The sequence below is a fragment of the Dioscorea cayenensis genome, chromosome 17 (assembly GCF_009730915.1).
Source record: "Dioscorea cayenensis subsp. rotundata cultivar TDr96_F1 chromosome 17, TDr96_F1_v2_PseudoChromosome.rev07_lg8_w22 25.fasta, whole genome shotgun sequence".
NCBI classification, from domain to species: Eukaryota; Viridiplantae; Streptophyta; class Magnoliopsida; order Dioscoreales; family Dioscoreaceae; genus Dioscorea; species Dioscorea cayenensis.
In genome coordinates, this window is record NC_052487.1 from 11721125 (window position 1) to 11739631 (window position 18507).

General features: G+C 37.4%; 1 non-coding gene across 1 annotated transcript; it reads left to right on the top strand.

The window, feature by feature from the left end:
* The first annotated feature begins 5773 nt into the window (after positions 1 to 5773).
* Positions 5774 to 5880, top strand: LOC120281546. Its single transcript, XR_005542684.1, has one exon. It is a non-coding gene; the product is annotated as a small nucleolar RNA R71 (small nucleolar RNA).
* The last annotated feature ends 12627 nt before the right edge of the window (positions 5881 to 18507 follow it).

Here is an 18507-nt window from a genome sequence, read left to right on the forward strand (position 1 = left end):
TTCATTATATAGTATATATATATATATACATATTAGAAGTACAAATATGTTACATATATGGTAGTATATGGATTTAATTAATTAGTCAATCCATCTAATAGTCAATCAAAACAAATATGGTATTTTTTTCTTTTTGGGTTGTTGTTATAGTGTTCCATATATCAATATTTCAATTGGATGCCGTACGAGTAATTATTAGCATTTTATTTTAATGGTGATTGAACCTTAGGGGTCGTTTGGTTCGTGGTAATGACATATTACCACGTAACGAGATTATCATGGTAATATGAGTGGGAATGTTATATAGTTGGGAATTTTGAGATAATTTAATATAACCATGTTTGGTTGGGAACTCTTATTACCGGGAATAGTTCATTACCGTGTTTGGTTGGCATGGTAATCAATTTGTTAAAATATAAAAAGTTATAAGATTACTATGGTAATCCAAGATAGACACCAAATTTGGTGGTAATAGAATTACCACTTTCTTGGTAATATTTATAAGTTGGTAATGTGATATTACCATCCACATTACCACTGGTGCAATGCCAAACGTAGTAATATTTTCAGATTACCACGTAACACATGGTAATCTTTCTACATTACCGCGAACCAAACGACCCCTTAATATCATCCTTGACAAAGGATTTATATTTTTAGTTTAAGATTTAAAAGAGAACATTGAATTGTAAACTGCACACTGTCATCCATCAATTGCGTTTGTAATTTTCGAAAGGTTGTCCTGATTGTTGTACAAGTTATTATTGATCCACTTTTATATGTCTTTATAATCTCTTTCATTTTCATTAAACTGTTCAGCTATGACATTAATTAAATAAATAAATATATATATATAAATTAAAAAAATTTATCTATTTCTTCATAATTAATTCAAACCTATGTGGTATTTCTAATAATAAATCCAAAATCCTCAGGCCTCGCCTTCCTCAGTTCTGACCACCAGCACAAAAAAAAGTTCAGTTGAAGCCACACCTAGCAATTACTAAAAATTACAATATAAATATAAATTATTATATATATTAATCAGATTAGTTAATTAATGGATATGTATATAAGTTAGTCTTTTTGCAGGACAAGCATCATCTATTCATTAAAGAAAAAAAAAAGATTAGTTCATTCCTTCACAAATACTTATCCACGCAGCCGGTTTAACAAAACCCTTCTAGAAAGATAATAAATCAAACACACACTCTCTCTTCTTCCAATCCATCCATCCATCCATCCATCGCTTCCCTGGAAACCCTAGCAAAGAAGAACCGTCCCTTTTCCATCAATCCATTTCTTCTCTTGAAACCCTATCTGAGAAGAGCATCCCATTTTCCTGGCAATGAAACCCTATCTGAGAAGAGTCATCCCTTTTCCTGCAATTGGGGATCGATCGCTACGGCTGCTTTAAGGTCGGCGAAAAGATCGAGGTGAGCTGCGACGATGAGGGTTTCCATGGCGCCGGGTACGAGGCCACGGTTGCTCGCCTTCTGAACGGAAGCCTCTGCTTATCGATCATATACACCTCGCTTCTCTCCGACACCGACCCATAGTTGCTCCAAGAGTTGGTGGACCTTGCCCATGTCCACTCTCGCCCATCTTGGTCAAGCTCTTGTCAATCTTCTCCAGATCTGTGAGGTTTTCCTTTTACTATTACTCCTCTCAATTGATTCAGTTGTTATTTTGATTCTGGTTTTGAAACAATGGTTTTCCACCTCTCAAAATCAACCAACCAGATAGATACAATCTATTTTATCAACAGTAGTAAGTAAATGAGGGAAGTTTTAGTGAACACAAGTTTAATTATGAACTGATTAATACCACAATTTTCTAATACTGGTCAAATCCCCAATAAATCTAACTTGAGCTTCTCATTTTACTGAACATGCCTCCAATTTTGCTGCACCATGCCGGATTTAGGGCCTTGGGAAGTTTCTAAAAGGATCTAAGACCTAACTTTTTATTTTTTTTGTTACTCTTGTGAGTGAGTCAGTGGAGGCCGAGATATCTTCTTCTCTGCAAATTTGAGAGTTAGGAGAAACTTAAAGGCTGGGTGATTCTTGTTTTTGCCTTGTTAAAATAAGTAAGCCTCTTACTTCGTAATTCTTGATGATCCTTGTATTCTAGGATGCCAAAGATGATGATATTGTGGATGTTGTATTATAGATGCTTAGGATTCCTGATCTTTGTTAGATTTCTTTTTCCCCTATGTTTTTTGTTGTTAGAATGCTTGTTATATTTTTAGCATTGAAACATGGATTTTTTTTGTAAGTTGTGTAAATTGCTTTGTCTTTAGTTATGATCTTTAAGGTGTTTGTTAAAATGCCAAGCTGACTTCTAGTTTGTTAGTAATGCCCTTGAACTTTGTTTTATGCATATTATATGGCTGTGTAGTTTAGTGTTTGGATGTGTAGTTTTGAAGGTTTGCAAGAGTGCCAATACTTTGTGATGGTTGCTTTTCTTTGTGGTGGTTCTTCCTTAATGTGTTCAAGGCTTAGTTTATGCTTGAACTGTAATCTTTTGCTGCTTAAATTCAGCTTATATATTACCATGTTCAATATTAGTTAATTGTGTAGGTTTGCAGAATATATACTCCATCCTTAATTAGTTTATTAACTTGTTTGTCTTGTTTTAATGTAAATTCCAGGTCTTAATTAGTTAGGAATGGGTTAGTGCTTATAAGTTTATCTAGTTTGTTCTGCGGTTGTTTTGCTAATCCATGCCTTTTGATTTGTATATCCATAGTTCTAAAGCTCCAAATCAGCAGGTGTAATGCTATGGACAATTGTTTGAATAATTACTTGAAAATCGGTTTTGTGCAAATTTTGGTTTCTTGTTTCTTATTATGTGGTGTTGTTCCCCATTAGTGAATGTAGTTTTACTCCACTGTGCATTAATTGAAATTAATAAATTTCATCAATAAACATTACTTGTGCATCAATTATGAAATTATGCTTCTTTGAAATGCTTTTATGGAAAAAGATCCTTTCATGTGTGATGTTGCAGTCTTAGTAGAGCTTTATAGGCTTTTAGTATGGCTGATAGTTTCAGCCTGTATTAGAGATTCAACTAGAACAGTCTCTGCACATCCTTTAAATGGAATATTAATAAAGTATAGAGGGTAAATGGACAGAGTTGAAAGAAAATACTTACTCTATTATGGTCACATTTTAATCTTTTATTATGAAATGTTTCACACGCCCGTGCGGAAATTCCACACGGGCGTGGACAGTCACCGGCCTGACTCACAGGGGCAGTCACACGTCCCTGTGTCTTCTCGGGATGGAGAGAGCTCGTCTGTAGAGATTTGCACGGGCATGCGAAAAATACCCACACCCGTGCGTTTTTCACAGGTTCGGCCACAGGGGCAAGTTCACGCCCCTGTGTGCTCTCGGGATAATTTGCCAAGTCTCTGCAGGAAGACGCACGCCCGTGTGGAAATTACCCATGGGCGTGGACCATCATAAGGTCGTTCACAGGGGCGAGTCCACGCCCCTGTGTCTTCTCTGGATGAGCTCTGAACAAATACACACTCCTGTGTGGATTTTCCACACGGGCGTGTGTATTCTCTGTACACTTAGAAAACTTTGCAGGCTCTGCAAAAAATTTTTGAACATAACTAAACACTCAGAGCCTGCTTTACAAGGCAACTTTAACTAGAGAAAACATGAAAAAATAAACTCAAACGACCTAAACTTCGCCAAATCCACATGAATACACATGATGACATCAAAATCCATAGTACAATACATAGCAGAAATATTTAAAAATCAAGACACCAACACTCAACAGTTTATTCGCACAAAAAACTAAACTACTAACTAAGAAAACAGTAAACACTTGGGTTGCGTCCCAAGAAGCGCTTGTTTTATGTCACTAAGCTTGACGTACCTTGTCTTACCTCACGGGGGTTCATAGATGAAGGTTGCCCTCTTACCCATAGCTTGAAAGCATGATGAACGAAGTCTCTTGAAGGTAGAGGGAGAGTTATCGGGCTTGGGATCGCCTAGTAATGGTTCATCCAACTTGTTCAGTTCACGCACATCTCCAACAGCCTTGGAGCGTTTCCGGTGGTGTCTCCTTGTCCTCTTCATCTTCCGAAGCACCTTCTTTAGGATCCCCGGAGTAGACGGTACTTCTTCCGTCGAGCCAAGCATCATGACTTCTTCATTTTCTTCATTTTCCTGTATATTTCATCAACAATCTCATCAATAGTGTCTAGAAAATACAAAGTATTATCGAAATCAAGAGAATGCCGCATGGCTTCAGCAAGGCAGTATGTGAGTTTGTCATCTCCAACTCTCAAAGTTAGTTCCCCGCCATCCATGTCAATCAATGCCTTGGAAGTCTGCAAGAATGGCCTCCCAAGTATCAAGGGTACATCCACATCCTCATCGACGTCTAGCACCACAAAATGAATAGGAAATATGTACTTGTCCACCTTGACAAGAACATCTTTGATGAAACCCCTCGGATGTCTCACCGTTCGGTCCGCCAATTGCAAAGTCATTCGAGTTGGGCTAGGCTCGCCCAAGCCTAGCTTCTGAAAGAAGGTGTATGGCATGACGTTGATACTGACCCCTGAGTCCGCCAATGCCATTTCTTCACCTAAATTGCCAATGTTACATGGAATAATAAAGCTTCCCATGTTCTTTTGCAAAACCGTCTAGCAAGAAGCATCTAAGATCACTGAAGCACTCTCCTCTAACTTCCTCTTGTTAGTCAACAAGTCCTTCAAGAATTTTGCATACTTAGGTATTTGATACAATGCCTCAACAAAAGGAATGTTGATGTGGAGTTGCTTGAACAAGCTCAGGAACATCTTGTACTGTTCATCCGCTTGGTTATTCTTTAACCTAGAGGGATAAGGGATTCTTGGCTTGAAAGGTGGAAGTGCCACCTCCTTCTTTTTGCTTGTTCCTTCTTCAACCTCTATGACCTTGGGTGCGTGTTCATTGGGCTTCTCACTCGGAAACCTGCCTTCAACTCATGACCACTTCTCAAAGTGATCGCCTTCACATGCTCTCTAGGATTGGTCTCGGTATTACTTGGCAAGCTTCCTTGTGATCTCTCTGATAGAGACTTTGCAATCTGCCCCACTTGATTCTTAAGGTTGTGAAAAGAAGCGGTGTGGTTGCGAAGTGTAGCCTCAACTGATTAAAACCTTGTATCCGATGATTGCACAAATCTAGTCAAGGCCTTCTCCAAATTAGTCATTCGGGTCTCCAAATCGGAAACTCGGTTCTCCATGTTTGGGGCTTGTTGTTGTTGGAAACCCGGTGGCCCCATGGCCTTTTTTAGACCTTGGTTACTCCACGAGAAATTGGAATGATTCTTCCAACCCGGATTGTAGGCATTGCTATATGGATTCCCTTAATTCTACATCGCATTACCCACAAAATCAACATTCTCAACCGAAGATGCATCACCAGTGGAGATCGGGCAATCAGAGGGAGCATGTCCTCCACCACACCCAGTGCAAGTAGTCACGGCCGCCACTCTATTAGAAGTTAAAATATCTAACTTCTTACTCAATGATTCCACTTGAACCACCAATGAAGTTACTGCATCTATCTCATAAAGCCCGGCCACCTTTTTCTTCTCCCTAGCATTCCATTGTTAGCTATTTAACCTCATTTCTTCAATTAGTTGACGGGCCTCACCGGGGGTCTCGCTACCTAAGGTACCTCCTGCAGCTGCATCCAAGAGTTACCTTGTGCTCGGATTCAACCCATTGTACAAGGTCTGAACAATCATCTACTATGGGAATCCGTGTTGCGGGCACTTTCTCAGGAACTCCTTGAACCTTTCCCACGTCTCAAATAGAGACTCCAATTCCGACTGTACAAAGGACGAAATATCATTCCTAAGCTTTACAGATTTTCTGAGAGGGAAATAACGGGCTAGAAAAGCTTCTACCATCTCCTCCCATGTGGTAATTGATGCTCTAAGTAATGAATGTAGCCACTGCTTCGCTCTCCCCTTTAAGGAAAATGGGAAGACTCTCAACTTGATGGCATCATCCGTCACACCGTTTATCTTAAGCATATCACACACCTCAAGAAAGTTCTCTATATGACTGTTTGGATCCTCATCGGCCAAACCATTGAAGTGTGCGGATTGCTGCAACATATGGATGAATGCCGGCTTCAACTCGAAGTTCTGAGCTGTAATCGGGGAACGCACAATACTCGATTGTGTACCCAATATTGATGGTCTGGCATAATCAGACAATGTCCTCTGTTGCTCATTTTGTTTCGCCATATTATTTGATCCTTCAACTTTGAAATCAGCTATATTAGACTGTTATTGCATAGGTTCTTTCTCTTTTCTTCTAAGTGTACATTCGAGCTCGAGATCTCCTTCAATCAATATTGAGGGGTTCCCTCGGATCATGAACCAGGAGCTGCACAAAAAGAATGAAAACAAATCAGAGTGATGATAGAAAAGAAGATGTGAAATAGAATGAATAAATGAATAGCTAAGAGAACAAAGTGCAAAGTATCTCTAAACGGCTATTCCCTGGCAACGGCGCCAAAAACTTGACAACGTCCCTTACGTATGTCCCGTAAGTGCATGGGTTTAATGAGTAATAAAATCCCAGGTGAGTGGGTATCATATCCACAGGGAATAGGGAGTAAAAATACTTAAGTTGCTTCTTAACTAAGCGAAATATGAATAGTGATTTGTGTGGTAAGATGTAATGCAAACAAAAGTAAAAGAAACAAGAGAGAAAGCACAAGTAAAGGTGAGGTAAGGCAATCGATATAAATAGAGTACTCGGATATTGATCCGCCTAGGACAATCATTTCAAGTGCAAAAACCCTTTATTATGCTTCCTAACTAATGCATTAATGAGTCGTGGAGATCCTTTAATACATAGTCCAAAATCTAAGGTCAACCCTATACATGTCCCGGATGAGAAATTGAACAATCTCTTAACATCGCACTCGTATAGAATTGCAATAAGTTCTATGGATTCCAAGTGATAAATCCTCTTCCTATATGTAGACCTAACACTTTGGTCCAGGCGGAAGGTCACTAGCCACAATTAAGCCCTAGATGCTAAAATCACTTCAACGCTTTACTCCATTGCACTGGCAAATAAGCCCCAGTGGAAGGTCATCCCTTAGCCCATTCACTCTATTATGACCGCAAAGAACTCGAGGAATTAGAGGTAGAATTAATCATACCGGAGGAGAAAGGGGACACTCCGCTACCTCTCAACTCACCCTCTCAACCATCTCCAATCTAGCTTTGTCTAACTCTCGTGGTGTGTCACTTACTCACAAGGGTTACAAATAAGAACTCTCAACCCTAGTGTCACTCTAAGGGAGTATTCACACAATCAATGCATTCAAGATTGGAACTCAATAAAAACATCAGTTAATGAAAGCATAATAACAAGGTTCAATGAAACGAATACATCCTAGGGTTCACAATCCAAGTACCCACTTGGGTGTTTAGCCCTCCATAGAGCAAAGTACAATCAATGAAATCGAATGTAAAAGCAATGAATCTATAGAAAACCCCCTCGATAGTCGTGACGATGGTCTTGTGGAGAGTCTTCTACTCGTCCAAAGGTCCCTTTGTCCGGCCTAGGATACACCTCGCCGGATCGGTGCCGATCAAAGCTCTCCCACTAACCTTCTTCCAAATGGAACACGATGTCAGAGCCGTAGAACCTCTCCCAATCCCTAGCCAATACCTCTCAAAACCCTAGTCGTAACCCTCTCTCAAGTAATGAAAAAGATGGAGAAGAGGATTCTGAAATCGGGGCTTAAATAGGGCTGGAATCGGGAATCCACATGCCCATGTGAATATTTCACACGGCCCGTATGGAATTAACACACGGGCGTGTGGAATTTCCACATGCCCGTTTGGCTTCACTGGATAACTCCTTCTTCGGCTGGCCGTGAATAGTACCAGCTACATTATTGCTACAGTGGCCTGCTATAGTGCCAGTCTAAAACACTACCGAAACCATGTTTTCATAGAGGTAACGTAAACGGGCACACGTTTACATCATAGATCGCTTTGCTTCTTCAATGAACGGCCACATTGGTGGAGATCTTGTTACACATGCACAAACCGGAATACTTAGAATGTGACTGCCCCTATGCCCCTCCAAATCATTGTGCTAGCTTTAATACAATGAGGTTGGCACACATTCTAGCATCTTGAACCTGACTTATGTCTTCGCGTTTGAACCTTCTCAAGATTTCCTCCAAATGGTGCACTCACGATCTACATTGGCTTCTTTCTCTAAGATTCGGCTTCACAACCCTATATGAATGAAAGTAACATAAACACACACATATTAGCATTAAAATCCGATAAAAGTAATGCTCATCATAAGGAAAGAACAATTTTTATTCTTATCACACAAGCACTTATCATTCATCTTATGTCAATCGTTTTCTACTAAAACTTGTGTGAGTTGATCAATGTTGAATGTACAAGGGAGATTTGAGAAAGCTTCAAAAGCCAATGAAACTCTACCATCTCGTCTACTTAAGGGTGCCCTGTAACAGAATCTGATGCTTTGAAAGTAAAGATAGTTAAAGATTAATGATATATGTAATATGTAATCTAATGAAAAAATATATTGGAAACAAAGAAACCTTTTGCATTAAATACTATAGTAGTACTATTCACCCATAGTTTCAAGCCCAAATACTGTTCATGGTAATGTTCAAATAGATCCCCAGTTAATCCCCTTTGGGAGGAGTCATATCACTTTCCTCCAAAGTTGTATAGTAGGGGAACTTATTAACATGGTATAGTTTTTGCAAATCTTCTTGGAGTTCAAGTGACCAACTATCATTGCCTTATGTGGCATCTAACCAAGTTAATACGTTTCTAGAGGATCGATAAGCCAATGAAACTGATGCATTTCCATACACGACAAACCCCATGGCCTTTTGGCTCGCTGTAATGTAAAAACATTACCACTCGCCGTTTGGATTGTTGGCGGTGGTAATATTGATGGTAATATGTGATTACCAATCTTGGAATATATATTACTTAAAGAACTTAATAATCTCATTACCACCAAAACAGGTGGCTAAGTTGGATTACCAAGTCTACAACGTTTTTGGACAAATATATCCTTTGTTTAAAAATAACCATTTTTATTCTTTATCCGTTGAGTAATTTAATTAATTTTGGATCACGTTATTTTGGGAATATCTTCAACTTCCAAATTTTATTTATTTTTTTATCTAAAAATTGTATTTTTCCTTAACTTTTCATTTGTTCAAAATTTTAAGTATAAAGGTACTTTAGAAAAAATGTGCAAAATTTAATCTTTGATGTTATAATCTAATTATTTTTATCCCAAATTTTATTTTACTTTAAATTTAAACTTACACACAATTGTAGATAGAAGTGTATTTTGGGAAATTTTGAACATTACCAAGTTGATTGTTATGTAATATGAGTTCCAACGAAACATAGTTATCATAAATTACCACAACATTCTTGGGCATATAGTATTCCCAATTACATTACCATAGTAATCTTATTACATGGTAATATATCATTAATGCGAACCAAATGTCCCCTGATAAGTGAGATGTGCTTATCTCCTAATAAGTGAGATGCGCTTATCTCCTGTGCATTTTTCTCTGTACTGTTGCTTGTCGTTGAGACAATGAGCATTAAACCATCAACACCCTATATAAATTATCATCAATATTAATTAAAAATGTTAACAATATAGTATAAATGCGCATACATGCATGCTAGATATTACGTGATCAACAAAACATAGATATGGGAGGAGCAAAACATGCATGCATATATATATATATAGATGTACCCTATCAAGAGCATCATGGGAATGTAGTCTGGCAAGGCCAACAGTAAGGCCTATGTTCTTAATGAGAGCATTCCTAGTTTTATCCCATACAGTGAGTTCAGCTTTAGGGCAAGACATTCTATAGAACCCTACTTGAGACTGAGCCTCTAATGGAGAGAACAAACATAAACGCACTAAGAGAACTATGAACACATGTCCACTTCTCAAAGACATTCAAATCAATAAAGTGTTCTTCTTGCATTGTGATTCTTGTGAAGTGGAATGAGTTGAATGTTTTTATGCTAATTAACATTGGATGTGACCATGTGCATATGAGTGGAGGCCTCTTTTGATGTTTCCCTTGCTGCTATCTAGAACTCAAGAAAGATGAAGGAAAGAGGATGAGATGGTGATGGAAGGAGAATTCAGCAGGCGTTGTGTCAGAGGAGAGTAGTTGTGAGGCTTTTGAGTGGAAGAAGGAAATATTGTTTCAAATAAGGGAGGATCAAGAAGATGATCTTATGGAACAGGATTTAGATTCGGATTGGAATGTAAAACTAAGCAAACTAGATGCCAAGATTCCTGTCCCATTTAATAATTTTTAGGGAAATTATTTTTAGCCCCTGAAACTTTTGGAATATTCCAATAAGTCTCTCTAATAAGTCCAACCTTTTTGAGTTTTGGCATATTCTGCCCCTCCCGTTACTCTTCCCCATTATATTTTTAAATATCCCAAAACTAGACTTGTGTTTGGAGGGAAATGTGGCCTTGCTTTTGGAGGGAATTTAGATGATGAGTCTTATCACGGTATGATTGGTCATGCCTTGATATCTTGCAAGAGAAGCTTCTCTACTAGTTTTTTCTTATCATCCTCCTCCTTCACCGGCTTTTACTTGTTTCATTCCGGTTATTGCATGGCTGACTTGTTGGATGAGCATCTTTAAAAGTTCAACTTAATCTCATTTATCAACTTTAACTTCAACTGCTCCTACTTCAGTGGCTTCTACTTGTTCCGTTCCGGTCATTGCATAGCTGACTTGTTGGAGGAGCATCTTTAAAAGTTCAACTTTATCTCATTTATCAACTTCAACTTCAACTCCTCCTACTTCAGCAGCTTCTACTTGTTCTGTTCCGGTCATTGCATGGCTGACTTGTTGGAGGAGCATCTTTAAAAGTTCAACTTTATCTCATTTATCAACTTCAACTTCAACTCATCCTACTTCAGCAGCTTCTACTTGTTCCATTCCGGTCATTGCATGGCTGACTTGTTGGAGGAGCATCTTTAAAAGTTCAACTTTATCTCATTTATCAACTTCAACTTCAACTTCAACTTCAACTTCTTCTTCGTTGTTGGACATAGGAAACTTTCCCCCGTAATGAAGCTAGTTTGGTAAAGACAAACCCACGAAGAACCTTGAGAGTGGGTTAGTTTGTTGATTGATGAGTGCATTTCATATAAATATTTTTATACAATTTTAATGCATTTATCTTGTCTTTAAGTGTTTATTTGTGATTCAATGCTACTATAGGTATTATTGTGTAATTATGTAGTAAAACAGGTTTATGTGCAAAAAAATAAAAAAAGGATTCGGCATAAGTACATTATGAAAAGAGATCAAAACACAATGTTATAGGTGAAGCATGGTTTGAGTATGGGCGTACTTCTTCTCCATGAAAATCTCTGAAATTCTGCATCAGGCGAAGCACAAGCACTATAGCAAATCACTATAGCATGACTTGGAAGGAAAAGCACAGTTTCGGTGCCCAGATCACAAGCGTGCTAATGGGAGCACGGCCCAAGCACGCCCGTGCTCACCCCGTGATTTTCTCTGATTTGGAAAAAATTATCAGCATTGTTCTATTTTCGGAAGCATGGCCTAAGCATATCCGTACTTAGGGCGTGTTGAGCCCGAAAAGAACCTTTTAAACCAGATCTAAGTCATTTCTTTTGGGATCCTTTTATATTCTTCTTAAGGGGTGGCTACCAAGGTCTTTCTAATACATTTCTGGGGCTAGAGTAAATATATGGTGCAAGAGAGAGAATGGAGCGGAGCTTGCCGGCAGGACTTCATCAAAGCACCGTTGGAGCACTTTGCAAGGTAAAGAGGAGAGTCTTTCATGGCTTCTATTTCTTTTGTTTTCCTTAGCCTTGTATTGATTTGTAAAACTATGAGGGGCTAACCATTCTCCGGTTTCCCGGATCTATGAACTTGGATGTTTATGTGTTATGTTGACTACTTGTTTTTAATGTCTATGGAGTTCTATTGCATTCTTGTGTTTATTCATGTGTTCGCATAAGTTGGCTTGCTTTATTTCCTTAGATGCTTGTGTAAAACTTGGCGTGTGTGGATTCCCGTAGTTGTGATTATCTAGTGTAGTTGCAAAACTTGGCGTGTATAAAGTCTGTAGTTACACTTGCAGAACTTGGCGCATTTGATAGCCATAGATGCAACATTGCTTTTGAGCACCCACAAGGATCTTAGGATGTACCTAGTATACATTAGAAGCAAGTCCATACACATTTCTCCAGGGGATTAGTCTGGGGCAATGCTTTATCTCTGTGTTTCTCACCAAGTTCATTTCCAGCCCTTACCTATCATCCTTCCCCGTTTTAAGTCATTTAGTTATCATCTTTACCCTTAATTTGTGGTTTGGCCAGACATTAGAAGACCAACTAGTACTAGGTGTCTAGTCCCTGTGGTTCGACAACCCTACCCTCACAGGGTATCATTTATTACTGGTAATGATCCGTGTACTTGCGAAGAGTTCATCAAGTTTTTGGCACAATTGCTGGGGACTGGAAACTCTTAGGAACATTAGGATTCTGGTGATCTAGCCATTTATTTCTTTCTCTTTTATTTTTGTTTAATTTTCTAAATCTTTAATTCTTACCTTATTTCAGGTGGGTCAAGTTATGGATGAATTGCTTTCAATCTTGAGAAATTGTACAAGTTACTCATTTGATTATCATCCTATCCATTCCCAAGAAGAGCAAAGTATGCAAGATCTACTGACAAGCTACACGCGAGACAATGTTACAAGGATGCAAGAGCTTGAAGAAATATGCCCTAGTATTCAAGAAGGGTTGTTTCATTAAATTGTAAGGTAAGCATCCTACACCTCGGATCTTTTTTCGAAATTGTTGAATTGTTATTATTATTTTTTAGATCTTGATCTATTAATGGGGGATGTTAGTAATGGATGGGTTAGGTTAGATTCTTGTTTGAGGAGTTTGAGATTAATTTGATAGGTTTTAGATTTTTTTTATTTGATAATAACAGAAACCCATCTTCAATTGAGGGGTCTTAAAGGCCGAATTTGGAGGAGAGTAGAATAAGAAACTTGTAGAGTTTGACGTTGGCTAAGTACCTGCAAAATTTTAGAATTTTGCAGTTGTACCCTGTGAAATATAGTCTTTGAATGCAGGTGCCTTGGATAGGATTTTTGTGTAGGCCTTTAAGGGTTTTTGATTTGTTTTATGATTTTTTATTCTGAATTAGACATAGACTTATATAAGAAAGTTGTATAACTCAGCCTTATCTTTGGATTTGTCAAATTTTAGAATTTTTGCCTCTGTACATTTTGAGTTAGAGCCAAACAACTACAAGTATGCTTAGTGGCATTTTTGTGGCAAGCATAAAGATTGGTTAGAGAAATTAAGGATCTTAGAGTTAGAATCAGAACACATGCTTAACAAGGAAGTTGTTACAATTTAACTTAATTATGTGCTCCCATAGTTTGATCTAATTTGATGATATATAATAGGAGTTATCATTATTAGAGAGGGCATGTTTGAATTTAATAGGTTGCAGAAGTATGTACACTTAATATGATGGCTTAAATTCTGTAGATCTCCACTTATCAGAAGTATATATACGTAATGGGATTGTTATTAGAAACTTGACTTTTGTAGCTTCATTAGTGTCTTGAAATGCTTCTTGCATACTTTTGGATTTTAGGACTTGTTTGTTTGAAATTCTGATGGGGTGTCTTCCCAAATTTAGGATTCTTTGAAAAACTTGGTTGGTGTGAATTCAGAGCTTTGGGTGTTATACAGGTAAGTATCCCGCATATAAATCCTATTTCATATATACATGAAAAATCTTGAATTTTTATACTTTTGATATTGCTTAAGAAAAATACCGATTTATGTTTTTAAATGATTATAAGTTATTATTTAATCATTTCATTATTAATATTAAGACTTTTATTTATTTATTTTTGCTACAAGCCATTATTTATTTTGATATATTTATGAATTACTTATTTATATATTATTTGCAATTCATATATAAATATTTAGTTTGGGAAATAATTGGAATTATGTTTTATTCAAAAACAGGATCAATGACCTTCTCGATTCTGTTTTGATAAATATTTGTACACAACATATCTTGATTTAACAACTTGTAGTCCCAAATTAACTTTTCAATAACCCTGTCACTGGGGTTTAAAAATTGACCGTGTTGACACATATTCTTACGTAGAAACTATAGTTTTGCAACATTCCGGCCGTGAAGAATAACAACCTCTAACATTCTAGCTCGGGTCACCGAAGGTAAACAAATGAGCTCTGAAATCTGACTCGGATCACCGAGTTTCACCAAATGAATTCTGATGTTTTGTTTTGGCATTAGTTATTTCAAGGATTATATATTCGCTCAATTGAAAAATTATTTATGTTTGAAATTTTCTAATTTCTGGGTATTATTCAAATATTTATTATACAATGTCACACTTTTGTATGTTTTTGAAATCTTTGAACTTTATGTGATCTGGATATTTTTAGTGGGTGCTTACTACACTGTCAAGATCATTAAGTTGTTCTCTTTCTCTTTCAGATAAGGAGTAGAGCTGTGTGGTCTCGTTTAGCAAGGTCGTTGAGCAAGCAACCGCCTACTTGTTGTTTAGCATGTTAATAATTTTCCTTTCTTGTGGACTTGGTTTTTATCCTGGTTAAGTTGTTATGTCAAACATTGTTATTTGTTGTTGTTTTCAAACACTGTAGCCTTTCTTTACTTTTGAAATTTAATATTTTTATTAGATGTTTTTTTTCTCTAGTATGAGATAGGTATTGAAGCCTTCCATGCCTATTTGGTTATGGCCTTGTAGGTATGTAGCCATTTGTTGACGCCTCAGGCTCAGGGCATGACAGTATCATAGAGTTCCCCAATTTGTCTAAATGTGAGTATGTGTTTAATGAAATATGCACATATTGGTTCCTTCATTCTCCTCTAGTAAGTGTAAAGTATTTAATTCCTAACATGAAGAATATGACAGCTTGTATTAGCTCAAATAGTGATTTCCAAAGAATGTGCAACATTCACCATGTGTTCAAGAAGAATATAGTTAACATGGTGGTTGAGGTGATTGATGAAATGGTAGAGCATCCATCCAGGTCATCGATGCCTCTGTAAGTGCTGACCTCCTTTAGATTTTACACTCTTTTCAATTTTTAACACTCACTCACTCACTCATTAAAGTTACATTGGGGTTATTTTCTCATTTTTCTCTTTAATATGTTATTGTTTTAGTTATAACCAACTATCAGTGTTTGTTAACACCCGTTTCTACTTATATAATGTAACAATTGTTTATTTATGACAGTTTCTGCTTATATAAGTTACTAACTATTTATCTATGACTATTTCAACTTACATAACTTAGTAATTGTTTCTTATTGTCCCATAACCATGGAACCAGAATCACAAAGTGTCTCATGTGACCTAAACCCCTTTGCGCAAGCGATACCTTGTGGGGAAGCCATAGCACCTTCTAATTCTTTATGGAATTATGAGAATTTTATAACTATGGTCGGACAACATTATGAAAATGTAGAAAATTTCAAGGAGGTATTGTATAGCTTCACTATCAAACGTAATTTCAACTTCCATTTCATAAAATCAATAAATAGAGGGTGACCATCACATGTACGGCCATCGGCTGCCAAATGGCGTATTCATGCATCTCGTCAAGGTAATCTCCCCACATTTAGAATTAAAATAGTGTGAGATGTTCACAAATATGGCAGGGGTATTGGCATGACATCCCACCCCAAAGCTACAAAAAAAATGTGTTAGTAAACATGTGATTCAAAAACTCCATCAACATCCTCTATATAGGGCTGTGGATATACAAAGGGATATATTGCTCTACCACGGTGTGCATTTACTATGTAAACAAGCTTGGATGGGTAAAGAACTTGCACAGGGAATCCTCTATGGTTTTGAAGTACCAAGCTATGATCTCCTAATATGGTATGCAAGTAAGATGGTTGAAACTAATCCCCGCAATGTTGTTATCATTAATAGGGATGGTGACCGATTCAAACGTGCTTTTTTCAACTTCTGTGTTTGTCTTGATAGTTTCAAGAAAGGCTAAAAATAGATGCTCTTTCTTGATATAACTCATTTGATAGGAAGATATGGTGGAATCTTCTTAGGCACAATGGGCAAGGATGGTAATGGAGGAATATTCCATTTAGCATTTGCCATTGTGGACAATAAGATAGATGAGAATTGGACATGGTTCATTATTAGTTTAGGTGAAGCATTATATGGCTATAAGGACTTTTAGAAGATCATTACATTCATATTGGATCGGTCGAAGGGACTTATCAATGCTATTGCTAATGTTTTGTCCTTCATCTCCACATGCATACTATTTATGACATTTACATGCAAACTTCATCAAGACCAACAGTCAGCTTGGCAAGGCATTAAAAGATGAGTGCTGGAGGTTGATTACAAAGGTCACATACACCTAAAAGTCCATGGAATACGAAGAAGCTATGAATGAGTTATCGTACTTCATCACAAGTGCATATCCGATTGTTCCATAAATCAAAAGTAGCATATTGGTCCAAATACCTATTCGGAGGTCATCAGTAGGGTGAGATATACTCTAACATGGCTGAGTCATTTAATGCTTGTATCAAGGAGGCACGCCACCTCCTTGTATGCAACATGGTTGACTCGATTAGGTTTGTTTATATTGTTTCTTCTAATTTGACCATCATGTCTATGAAATAGTCATCAACGAACAGGAGAACTTTGGTATCTAGCATTATTTCAGAAGTGTATAGACTACCGTGTAAACATGCTTGTGTGGCCATCATGCAGACAGATACCAAAGTTCACCTGTTCGTTGACGACTAGTACACTATTGCATGTATAATATAGTGTATACGATAACCCAATATATCCTATCCCAGACCATGACAAACCAATGGATACTTGTAGAGATATTCATCTTCAGCCACCTATAACAAAGAGACATCTAGGGCGGCTGACGGACGCGTTATGGGTGTGTAAATTATGTAATCATATAAGCATGAAAGTATGTATTTAATACTACAATTGGTCCATGATACCGCAAGTGTGCGGGTGGTCAAGTAATACCTCATAGATGAACACGAGGGTCGTATTTCCCCAGGAATAGCGAGAGGCTCCTATTACTTCCTTTTAACTTAATCAATAGCCTAATCATTTACACTCTTTCTTTAGTTCTACTTATACAACATTATTAAATAATACAATTGGAGACATCGTTAAGCACACTTAGAAGGAGTTGGGGGTATGTACTAAAGTTATCTTGATTATTAATTATGGTAAGAATTAAGTGTCAATCCTATTCTAGAATCGAACCGGAGGAATTCAAAGGCCTACTAGCCCCAATAAGCCATGGCGACTTGGTCTAAATCACTAGGAACTTAAGATGAAATCTCTTCCACCCAGACTCTTATGGTTGCCTTAAGTACTTGAATCCCATAAGAAAAGACCAATCAGACCCTAAGCCTAAGGGACAATCAATCCCTAATCAAGAAACTTAACTATGCCTAACCTCTTAAAACATGCATAGATCGATCATGGCATGGGAATCATCAATATGGGGGCATATCCTCCTCATCCATATCAACATGTAACAATCAATTAAGAACATGAAATGATTATAAAAACTAGAATAGTTAATATTAATTAATCAAGTTTCATAAATAATAAGCAAGGGACCTAGACATACAATTCCCCTCGAATTAGGTTCTTATGGATCATACAAAACAAAGCATCAAAGCACAAAAGAACCATAAGACCAAATAAAGAATAAATAAGCATTTAATGTATTCCTAGACTAAATCCCCCCAATAGTTCTCTGAAGATGGGGATTAGAGGATCCCAATATTGTCTGATGATGTGTATGCTCGTTGACATACTATTGAGGAATCCATCGGAATCCATTGGAATATGGAAGAAACACCATCTCTCACAACTCAGATCTCCAAAAATCCAGTCGTACTAGCTTCTTCGGCAAAAGAGTTTCCCCAAATTTAGAGAATACTAGGGTATTTATAGTAATCAGCTCTACAACGGCCTCACCACGAGCGTTGTGAGCTTCTTTAGTAAAAGAGTATCCCCAAATTTAGAGAATACTAGGGTATTTATAGTAATCAGCTCTGCAACGGCCTCACCATGAGCGTTGTGAGCTTCTTCTTCAAAAGAGTTTCCCTAAATTTAGAGAATACTAGGGTATTTATAGTAATTAGCTCCGCAACGGCCTCAACACAAGCATTGTGATGCTTGTTGTGAGTAAGTTATTACTTGAGCTCCAAGTCGCATCTTGGCACGGTCTTTTAGCATTATGTATCTTGACAATGGTCATTTTGGACTTCACAACGGCCGTTGTGAGGCCGTTATGGCTTCTAT